We start from the raw sequence: 12,534 nt of genomic DNA, 5'->3' as shown, positions 1-12,534 counted from the left end.
TATCAAAATTTGAAACCGAATGCATAAAAACTGGAGGAGAATACACATTCTACAGGATGATTACAATTGTATTGAAATTAGGTCATACTGTATTAAATTATTTGGGCCATTGCTGATATATCTCTGTACATAGAAGAAACAGTCTTTATATATATTTATAGCCAGTTCTGTTGGATATCATTAGAAGAGGCTACTGTCAGCGGCCTGAAAAACTGATCTGTTCCATTTACAAAAGTAATAGAAAGACAGCAGAGCATCATGTTCATATTGAATTTAAAATGCTTTCTTATACTGTTCAGGAGTTGATAAAAAAATAATTGTGCATTCAAACTTGTGCTTTTGCTGTATACATGGAGCTATTCAGTAATTTCACAACATTATGTAAAAAGATTAATAAGGTGGATTAATCTGTGTAATACCCTCTGTGTACTGCTGCAATACAAAGTGTGCTGCTATGCAGTCACTAGGACAAAGCGGCAAGGAGCGATGAGTCAATCATACTTCGTACTGAGGTGACATGACAGTGAGCTTTCCTGGTTGCATACAGAAATCACAAGTCCTCCCAGATGTGGACAAGAATTTGCAGAGATTCAGGACACAAAGTCCTGTGAGGTCTGTGGGCAGAAAAGATTTTTTTCCGAAAATATTTTGACAGCAAGTTAAATAAAGCTTGAAAAGTACCTGTTTCATTGTGTGTATTACATGTGTGTTAAGCATTACACAAGATCATCGTCTGTCCGTGGAAACAGAGAAACAATAAAAATAGACAGATGCAAATTAATTTTCCTTCTGAGAACTATGAAAAGCATCCAATTAGCTCTCTGTTTCAGGGGATATACATAGGGTAATAATGAATTCAGGGTTGTTTCATACTTAAGCTACATGCCCATTCAGCGCTGGAAAACCTGCAATGCACGGAATGCAGCAGACTGTGTCCAGAAACCATTGACACGTAGCGTTGGACCTATCTTTGTCATTTTTGATTTTAAGGAAATAAGTCAGAGAAAATGCACTGAAAGGTGAATCCGCTGTTTCTCCGCTTTTCCATGACTGTTGTGTCACCACGCTGTGTATGGTGTTGAAAAGACAAGTCCTCCCAACATAATTTTCTATGTTTTGTTATGTTTTCTAATGCTGTATTTTGCTTGTCTATGGGTGACTGTATCAGAAGGATTTGTAAGCAGTGATATGGATCATCCAAATTCAAATACTGCAGGCATGATCGACAGGCATACATCATTCTCGGGCAAGGTGTGTAGTGGTCTTGCTTCAAACCTCCTCTCTATCCCTTTCCCTCTGAGTTGATTTCCAGATGACATCACGGAATATCAGCTGCATTTCTGTGCTGGCTCTTGCCCAGAACACATTTTCTGCCCTGCCCTCTATGTGGCTACGGTTACGAGGTATGAGACAAGTGCAAACCTACTTCTGTGCTGATCTCAGAGCTGAACTGTGGTGTCAGCTGCGTGTCTCTGCAGCACAGGCCCTGTGTGCAACTGTAAGGATAAACGAACTTCCTATCCAGAAGTTCCCCCTGCTGCTATAATAAATTCTGATATAAATTTTAGCACTGTCGTTGCTTGGAGTCAGTTGAAGGCAGCAAGATGGATCCGATGTTTAATTTTTGCATGGCGAGTCTTTTTTCCCCAAACTTTTCCCAAACGATGCTGAACTAATTACTTATTTTAATTATTTATTCTCACAGCTCCCTTATCATTAAGGCCCTTCCTCAGATTCCACTGTGTAAAGAAAACTGAAGATGGATGGCTTTTCAGCACTCAGCAACAATGTCGATACATTTCACAGATCCCACATCATCAAGCAAAGTTTGCGATGAAGTTGTGCCTCTGTATTTCAGTTGAAAGCAAACATTTAGAAGGTTTCAGTTATATTTGGATCATCTTACTCTGCTTGTTGATTGGTGTTACCAGGGTGATCTTTTTGTAGGATGACAGCTGCACCCGGCTAGCCGCTGTAATCATGAATAAACCATTCCAGTACCCTTTACAGTCAATAATGAGCTGAAGGAAGTTTTACAAGGATGTTCCTGAAATGTTTTACAGGAGATGGAGTTCTGAATGATATAAAAAGAATACTTGGATACTGGAAACTTAATATGCAACTAAAGCTCTACCATTCACAGTTGCATTCCATGAAGCCTGCTGAGCAGGAAGTGTGTCCTAGAACTCACAGAACGTATTTGGGACAACGTAATGCAACCTTTGAGCTGAGCACTGCAAGATACAGGGCCCTCTTGCCATCCATGCAGGAACGCACTTAAATAAGCTTTATGGAGAATGTCCCTGGCTCACTTGAAAAACACAAATAGAAGAAAAACCTATTACGACAGCTGGTAACATCCTTTGTGATTCATGTCAGTGCTAAGGAACCACAGGACTCTATTCAGTCAATTCTTTCACTAATGTTAAATATACAAACAAGTATTTTGACACCATAAGTGTAGGACATGGGCAGAGAGAGTATAGCAGAGAAGAGGATTTTCTTCCTCTAATGGAGACGTAAGCAGAAAAGTAATTAAACCCCTGTGTCTCCCTCTGTCCCTCAGTCTGCTGGCTGCATGTGCTCACCAGTTGGGGATAACTGCAGATAAATAAAATGTATCCACTTTTAATTTTATTAATATGTCGGTAATCCCTTCCTCAGAATCCAACATACAACAGTTACAGCACTTTTCATTTATCAGTCTTTTGGCGACATTTGCAGTAGCTCCATTTAACTATTTTTCCTAGAGAATTCTACTAATTTGCTGTCAGTATTACAGAGACAGCACACACATAGTGTGAATCTGGGCTTGCATATTGTGCACGGAATTCCTAAATGAGCTGCAATAACACAATACTGCACTCCAGGCGTGGGTGAGGAACTGACCTGAGGAGACAGGCTGCCTAGCAGGAAATCTTACTGCCTTCGGAGAACAGGATAGTGTTCTGACAAGGTATTGTCCATGTCAGGGAGTCCAGAAAATGTTCCCAAAGCTGACTGACATTTATAGGTAGGATTTTAATCTGAACCTTTCTCTGCTAAGGTTAAACATAAAAATTCAGAGCTAGCATTGTCATCCTTGTCAGCAACTCATCTTTGCTGCTTAGGACACTAAGAAGCAAAACCTCTCATTTAATTGGTATTAATAGTGCCTTAAACTTACAAAGACGTGCTGTCTTCTTGTCTTCTTCACCATTCACATTTCAAGTTTTGACACATTTCTCTCCTTTATATATTTTTTTTTTTTGCTCTTGGAGAATGTGAATTTGGAAATACTAACTTTTGAATCATTACAAGTTGTCTTAGAAATATACTGAGCTGTCCTGATAAAACAGCCATGAGGAGGGTGCTTTGTTAAAAAATGTTCCATAATAATGGCCATGTTATTGCAATTCCTCAAAAATATGCCTGCTTACTTCCCGGTGGGAGTGGGGTGCAGTTATTCTAAGAAGATATCTACTAAATATGCTGTACACTACGAATGTGACTGAATGCTCAAGAAGGCAAATATATTTTTCACTTCTCGATTTTCCCGTTCTTTTTGCCCTTCCAATTCTCCTTATCCTTTACTGTCACTCCTAAGCAGGTTTTGGGGACATAGCAGATTGCTGGTTAATGGAGATTAATTGTGTCAGCTATACTAGATCTGTACAAAATTTAATGAGACAAACATTCCTCTCCTGCGTACCGGTGTGCTGTCTCTGAAACCAGAAGGGATCCCTGGCATTACCGCCAGAGCCCACCGGCAGTCAGAGAAAGATGGTCCCGTGCTAGTGTGGGAGAAAAATCTGTGCTTCATTCCAAGGTTTCATAAACTTTGCATGTCTGAAACAAATCACTTACTTCTGTGTATGTCAACTCCCCAAGCCAAAAAAAAAAAAAAAAAAAAAAAAAGCCCCCAAAACAAACAAAAAAACCCAACAACGAAAAAAACCCCAAACGAAAATGTCCAAGAAATTTATATTAAACCTTTTTTCCTAACATTTATGTGTTATTTATGTTTGTATTTGGAAGCTCTGTGGGGAAAGCAGTTTCTCCCCAAATGTCTTTGCACACCTCCTGTCACAACTAAGAATACTGCCGCAGTAATGAAGTCTTTCTCCTGTCAATGTCATCCCAAACAAACAAATGGCCAGTAGATTGTCAAGAGCCACTATGGACAGCATCACTGCCACACAACGCTCGTGCTTTGCTTTGCCTTCCTCATCCCTTCAGCTCTCTCTTTTTGACAATAAAGAACTAGTGGCAGGCAGCGGCTCTCAATGTGGAGGGCATTAGCTAAGCCAGCATTTGGAAAGAGCAGACTTCATCCTTCTGGAAAGGTTCCAAATGAGCACCCCAGGAGCACAGCAGGTACTTGTCACAAAAGGCGTCTTCTTGTTCAGTCTTTCAGCAAAAATCTCTTGGCTCCATGTCTGGAATAATAGAAAGATGACAAGAATTAAAGCAAGATGCCAACATTTTTTCTGACTTGTGATCACTGTGATGATATACCACATCCACACATCCTTTATCGCGTGTGCATGCACGAGCAGTTACTCAAGCTCTTGAAAGTAAAGGCACATCTAAATCAGCCGGGTCAGGTGTGACTAGCTTGCTCCTGGTTAGCAAAGAGAAACATGACTTAGATTAATAGTCATGGCCATTAAATCTTGATCTACAGAAGTAATTGATTCTGATCTTAAAAAAAAAAAAAAAAAAGAACTTGCAAGATGTCAGACTGAAGATTTCCTTTTTCAAATGTGGACTATATGTGAAATACTTTGGGCTGTGATATTATTTGTTTCTTCTAAACAAGCAAAAATGTTCATCAGGGTCTTGTAAGGAGACTTTGTGAAATATAAAATTGCTACAACAGCTGAAAGAAGGAGAATGCTTCCATTGAGAGAAAACTAATGAACAAGTGTCAAAATGGACAGTTGGTGTCAGTTCCAGAGGGATTTAAAACTTAGACATGAGCTTGAAGAAACCATGATAATAGAGCCAATATCTGTATGAAAAGAACCTTGTACTTAACAAAAATCCATTGTGAACAACGTTTGACACAGCATGCGTTAAAATGCTTAGGAGAAAAGAATAGTGTATTAATTAAATACAGAAATACTATATTCCACTGATATTCAACATCATATGATGTGTTTTTCTTTTTCCTGAGACAGACATTCCAGTTCAGTATTTTGATGAGCTTTGGTAAAAAGTTCGTCTTTCCAAAGCAGCAAATCTGTGAGAAAGCCCTTGTGGATTTACTTCTAAGCGATCACAAATCGAACGAAACAAGATTTTCCATTACTATTTTAAAATAATTCTTTATGCTCTATATAGAATACTTTCACTCACAGTTAGGAAAACATGAGAGTATATGCTGTAGAAGAACTATGTATTGTTCTTCTTAGAGAAGGACCACAAAAATAATTTTGGGCTTTATATGTCAGCGAAGGCTAGCCTTGTGTTGCACAGAGCTTACACACAATGCAAACAAAGTTTCCATGCCAAGGAAATATCACACGACTGGCAACGAGGGTCTGCTGGCATTGCTGGGTAATCCAAACCCCTGACTTTGGGAGGAAGTGAGCCAGTGGAAGCTGTTGAGGCCAACATCATCAAAATAGCCCAGACACTCAGCCCAGTCCTGTTTCACAGTGGAGCAGTGAGATCACAGGGCAATCAATGCCATCTCCTGCATGCGAGCCTTTCCACATGTGTGCCTGTATACCGGAGACACTCGTGGCTCTCGGGCACAGGAAGTTTTCAGTACACAGACCGGACAGATGACAAGGCGCTCCATATTCCATGGAGCTCCTTTGTGTGTGAAGTTCTCTTTTTTTTTTTTCTCTCTTCTTTTACTTTTTTTTTTTTGTTGTTGTTTCAAGGTTAAAGACAGAGGTGTTGAGAAGGGAGTGATGACATAAAATAGCAGTTGGCTTGTGCTAGAGAATTTCAAGGACATTTAAGTGTTACAGCACTTAACTCTTGGACTTCCTGCTGTTCAGTGGAATCCTTACCTGGCAAGTAAGTGCCCGAACACAAAGCGTGTATTAAAACAGCCACTTAAGAAAGGCGCTCTCAGAAACTATGAATGGGACTCAGGAGGCAGCAAGGACTGACGATACGGATAAAAAGCGTCACTGTACGTGCTCACACAGCTCTATAATTGTCACATCCTCTCATGAGGGAATCATCATCTAATTATGATTTAATTGTTGTCTAATTCAATTGGAATTGCCAATTCTGACTTCCCCTTCTAAAGAGAATCCAGGAGTAAATCTCTAGGCTTGTATTTTGAGCGCTCAAATAATACATAGGAGACACTGATATACTTTCATCCTCTGCTTGATTCAGAACAGGGATCTGTTTATCCTTGTTTATCACAACTCAGGCAAACACGCTGATCCCTGGGCCAAGGCTGCCGGAGAATCACATGTGCGCTCTCTGTCTTGCCCCAGTAGTGCCACTTTCAAGAATATTCAAATATTCATTCAGAAAGGGATGTAGCCTGAGGGGGGCAGGCTCTCACATGAAATGTGGAAGGCAGCTGTTCAAACACCCAAGTACAGTATTGAAAGAATTACAGGAGCCTGACTGGATCTTCTCCCTCCCTGCAAGAGCTCTGATACTTAGACTGCCTTTCTTTTTCTGTCCTTAATTCTCCTCAGATATCCCAAACAAAGTAGAGTTCTTTCTAATAGGGAACAATGACAGCATATTTCATAGCAAAATAAGGCAAAAATGGAATCTTAGGAAGTCCCATAGTCTGTCACATTTTGCTTGAAGTTTACATCACTCCTAACAGAAGTTTACATAGCTGCTGCTCTGCAGCTAAGCCAGCCTGGTGTTTATCCTTCCATCTGCCTTGTTATAACGAATTTCATGTGCTCTTTTTCTACCCACACAATCACCAGCATCAGTTTACTCTGTTCCTCTTTGCAGCAATCGTTTACTGTTTGCTTGATCACTGTCAGCACTTTCTCTTGACTTTCCTATTCTCTGGTCTATACCACCGCATTCATTCAACATTTACTTTGACAATGTTTCTAAGCCTCGCGTCATTCTCGTTAGCTTTCTGTGTTTTCTCTAGTTGTACCATCTGTATCTGTTTTGAGGTGCAATGCAGTGCCTGAAAACGGACACAGAATGACAGCTGAAGCCTTACCAGCCTAGAGCAGGACAGAAGGACTACGTCATGTGCCTCCTTCCTGTGTTTATGTCCTAGTGGGATGCGTGGGTTTTTTCTCAACAGCATGACATATACTCATGATTCACTGTAACCATCAGTTTCCTTCTTTTGTAGAATTAGCACCTACCTCGTTACTTAGTCTATATTTCTGCAGTGGCTTGCCTAAGTGCCCATCTGTGCCCTTGTCCTCATCAAACTGAAACCTATTGAAGACCATATTTCTGATTCGTCACAATCAGTTTGAAATCTAAGCATGTCCTTCAACAAGCTGATAATTCATACCATATCTGTGATATCTGCAAACTCGATGAGCATATTCTCTCTCCCATCATACAAGTTATTCGTTAGAATTCCCAGAGCAGAACCCTGGGAAGTCCCTTGACTGAGAGTTCTTTGATGAGTTTCCAAGGAGTTAAATAACCATAGGAGTTTCATTTTCCTAGTCTTCATATGAGGACGTCATGTGAAACTGTCTAAAAAAACTTCATTAAAATCAAGTACATGACTTCTTATCTCAACCACAAGAGTTGTTCCCCTGTTATGGCAGGACAATAAGATTTTTAACAGGAACAAGACTACTCCATGTTTGCATTATTCACCCCTTTATATTCTCCAGGTGCACACAAATATTATATCATTTTCCAGTATTTTCACAGAAACTTAGGTTGAACTCCTCATCTACAAGTCCCTCTTTCCTTCTGTTTATGAATATGCATTATATTCCTCCATCTATATTCTTCTGCAATCACATTCATCCGCCACAAGTTATTAAAAATATCAGGAAATGGCACTGAGATTGGTTCAGCCAATTCTCTAATCACACTGAGGCCAAACCAGTTCTAACATGTAAGTTACTCTAATCATATTAGCTCTTGGTTTTCTCATCTCATCCTGACTCCTTCTCCTTTTGTTTTTAGTGCTAACAGTTTTGTTAATCAGCTAAATGCGCTTCATCTTTTAATTGTAATTTGAATTGACAGAGGCATTAAGCACAGCATCATCTCTTAATGACTTTCTCTCTGTTGAGGCTCCCTTAGTTCTCTCGCTATCGCAATACTTTATGAAAGTTTCTTCTCACTTTTTGTGACTTTTGATAGTGATTTCTTGCTTCATCCTTTGCCTTTCTGGTTTTGTCCTACTATATCTGTGCTATCCTTTCTTTCCCAGCCTTAGTTCTCTCTTCTTTATTCCTATTGTGTTTATGACTGCTTTTCCTCAGCTTTACAACAGAATATTAGAACAATTTAGGCTGGAAAGGACCTGTGGAGGTCACGTAGCCCAGGGCTACACCTTCAAAGTTTGATCAGATTACTCAGGGTCTTGTCCTGTCAAGATCAGCATTTGTCTTTTGGTTTCGCTAAGAGGTAGTTACGGTCTCATCAAGAAGAATGACATTTTGGTAAGTCCTGAACTGCTACATAAAATGCCACTGGCTAAGCTGTGTTCAAAGTCCAACCTAGAAAGTGTGTTCTGAGCCCACCTGTTCTGGGTCCTGTCAATATGCCAGGCAGAAGCACATTACAAATAACGCACGTAGCTGCCCTGCTGTGCCAACGGCGCGGCATTTCTGTGTACATCCACAAAATGATGTTTAGATGCCTCTGGAAATTTACTGAATAACAGCCTGGCACTTATACTTTTCAGATATCTCTAAGGTTTTGCAGCAAGGCCTGAAAATCTACGTTGTCAATTTAGGCACCCACAGTGGGGCACAGGCACGTATGTCCCGTGTGGAATTAGGCCTTTGATGGCATTACCGCTAATGGTCATGTGCTAACCTACGCGTTTCCTGATGTCTCTTGGCAGCTCTAAGAGCCTTCTCATGGTTAGTCCAAGAAGGATTATCTATCTAGGCTTCCCTTCACTGGCCTGTCCTTTGGGACCTGATGCTGGAAGCACTATCAGATGTAAGCAATTCCAAAAAATACTTTGGGAGGTGAGACACTACTGGGATGTTCAAAAAGGGATTAGATAAATTCATGGGCAACACGTCTGTAAACAGATACTAACAGAACTGGGCAGGGATGTGCCCTGTAACAGACAGTTCTTGATACTGAGGAAGTACAAAGGGAATGGATGACCAGAAGTGGCCAGGGTGATCCACACTTTCTAAACAGCCAGTCTATTCTTCTAGATGAACTACTGGGCTGACCCAACAGGGAATTTCTCACATATTTCTTATATGTGATTTATTTTTTTTCCATTGTGCTAGAAGTTGAAGAGTCACTTACATTAATCCATTAACTACTTCTGTAAGCTTACCGTGTCAAAGAACATGTGGATGATGGACAGACACTATACATGACAGGCCTGATGACTCTGATAATTGTGAAGGAAGCCATTTGGTTCAGCTCCGTTGTTTCTATCACATGTGAATTCTTATGGCAAAAAGAAATGTAAGGATGTCTGAGACTAATCCAGTCTGTTCCTGGCAGTACTGCATTGCCTCAGGTGTGACAGAGTTAAGATCATAAAGCTCTGAACTAAGATGCCATCTTGCTGAACTGATGCTAGCAAGCTGGACACAGCGTGCTATGCAGGACAAGGAGAACTTGACAAGTCTTACCATGCAATCTCTTTCAAGAGTATCTGTAGCACATTTCTGGTTGTCTTCACCATAGCTCAGCATGACTGCTTGTTGGGATCAGCAATGACAGCTTAAGTGAAAAACCTGTTTGTATAACTTGGACTCATCAGATACAAATCGATTCTGTTGTCTGATACTACTAAGTTGCAAACAAATGACGAAGAATTCATGTTACTGCCTCAGATATTTGTGGTGCAAATAATCTCAGCGTATTTCAAACCAAAAGCTGTTGCAGTCAGAAAGCTATTCCTTGCAAGGCCTTGGTACGGTTGATAAGACCATACCAGATCATGGCTTACTTGGAAATTTGGGGGCTCTTGAATAGTCACATTAAGTAATTTGACTAACTTTAGTCTTATTTACAACTCTCTTTATATACTGGTGCCAGTTTGAATTACAGGCATGACTGTTGGTCTGTGCATGCATGCATGCAGTTCTTGAATGTGCTGTGTGTAACTAAGATGACTCAGTAACTTTTTTTCAGAAATAAAACCATAGTTTCTTTTTTATTACATAACTCATGTTGGTGAGGAAAAATTCCTTCGATCACTTCAGGCAGTTTCTCTATTGATCATCAAATTCTTGCCTGAATTTCAGTTCAAGGACATTATGAGCACACATTTATCTTCTGTCAGAGAAGAAAGTGACATTGGTTTTTTTCCAGTCTCATATTTTCTCCTCTTACTTCAGACACATGACTTTACGAGCAGCTTAAACTTCCCAAAAACTCTAAGCCAGTTCACTGCTAATTGAACCCGGCATCAGGGCGTAATCACAGCACTGAACAGTTGGAATTCTGGAAAATAGTTTATGTGAAGTCTTACGAAATTCCTGGAACCATGGAAATGTCAAATATGAGATGCTTGACTGAGAAAGAGGTGATAATCTGAGCATCTGCATACTCTTTATTGTTTATAAACTGTTGCTGCTGCCTGCATAAAATCAACTTCTGCAAAGACACATCCTCTACCTGGAAAGACAGCTAAATATAAGCAGCCATGAGGCATTGATGCTGCATGAGTGTGCTCACAGTTTGTAAAGATGGTGCCAATTATGTGATCCTTTAATAACTCCTTGTTCCATGAAATACTCAGGCCTAGCACCAGCTGACTCAAGACAAAGGATATAAATATAAATATACGAAGTCTTTCTGTAAACTGATATAACTTTTGGATCTGAATGAAGCAACACTAATGATACAGAACCTTCAGGGGGCTCTCTTCTCCAAAATGTCAACTAATTAGTTATTAATTAGTTGGCAACTTCCTTCATAATTCTTCACTAATGACACTGATATCTTGCATGCTGATTTCTAATTCTCTTGTAGTAATGAAGAGTGATTTCCTTGGAAAGAACTGTAGAAAAATTTCATCTAAGGTTTCTCATAATGTCAGTTTCTTTACCATAATGTCCCTGAAGGTTAGTAGATTGTGCAGGATGGACTTCACATCTTGAAAGTGATACAAGAAAAGACTGAATCTTCAGGGACAGTCGGCATCAGAGACAACTTCTCTCCTGCCCATGTCACTGCTAAAAATCATTCTTGTAAGCATTTCAGAGACTTTATATTCTTCACTGTGTGTCTTCCAAATATGACAACGTTTCTTTGTCCTGTTGTTAAATACTTGTTTGATACTTGCAGATGAGAAGCTTTGTTAGGTGGTTCTGTTTCACACTGTTGAGTGGGCTCGACTGACCTTGAAGGAACACGACTCAGAATCTTTAAATTCAAAAAATCTTTAAATTCAAAAAACACTGATGCTGTCCTCCACAGCCAAAGCAGAAATTTGGATGATTGTGTATTATCCAGTGAATGTAAAGTGTTTGAGTTTTCAGTGTTTGCACTGTATCAGTGATGGTCGTATTCCTGATTATGATGACCAGTTCAGTTCGATTACTTCTTTTCCTGTAGCAGTTTGCAAACCGGTAATCAGTTCCGAAATACAAGTTCTGTCTTGCATATCTTTTATTTGATTCAACAGATGCTGATTCCTCAAAGCAAGACATGGTTTACTGACGATAGCAACGTGAATGCAAGGAGAAAGCAATCTGTGATTAGAGTTGTACCCTGGAGACTGCCTCCCTGCTGTAGGCACAACTGCTTTCATTACCTCTGCTCACTAGTGCATCTGCAGCTTGCTAATTAACTTGGATGCAAGTAACCAGTTCTGGAGGAAAAGGAAGATAAGGTGCAGTTACACGCACTGGTAAATGCCAAGGTCTGAACTCATCTGGTTTTAACTCCTCCCTTTTCATACAGCACCCAGCTTCAGAAACCAGCTGCAGACATTACTTGAAAGCTAGTGCCATTCCACTGTGGCTGTCCCGAGCTGAAGGTGGTAGTTCCAATGCAAAGTTTTTACACTTAATTATATTCCCCTCTGTAATTAGTCGTCTCATTTAAACACTGAGCTTTTTAGAAGTCCAAAGCACTCAGCAGCTCCCATTGAACAGAACATGACTAGGCTACTGTGTATGGATCTAACAAAATAAAATTAATTTATTATTTGTAATTTGGAGTTTATTTAGGAACTGCTGATGAGCGATTACTTTTGTCTGTTCTATTTTTCAGTTATTACAGTAATCAGTAATACTTCAAAGTAATAATTGTAATGTTTAGCACTTCCAGCCAAACATTTCTGTTAGGCTGCTGTAATACACAAATTGTTGTTTCCAAATAACGACACTGCAGGTCAACAGAGTTTTGTTAAAAGCCGGCTGTTTCACACTTCACAACAAAAATATTTTCTCACTATTTTCTCCCAGTCTA

This window comes from Leptosomus discolor, chromosome 1 (genome assembly GCF_034619465.1).
Source record: "Leptosomus discolor isolate bLepDis1 chromosome 1, bLepDis1.hap2, whole genome shotgun sequence".
Classification (NCBI taxonomy): domain Eukaryota; kingdom Metazoa; phylum Chordata; class Aves; order Leptosomiformes; family Leptosomidae; genus Leptosomus; species Leptosomus discolor.
Note: the sequence above shows the minus strand (reverse complement) of the source record.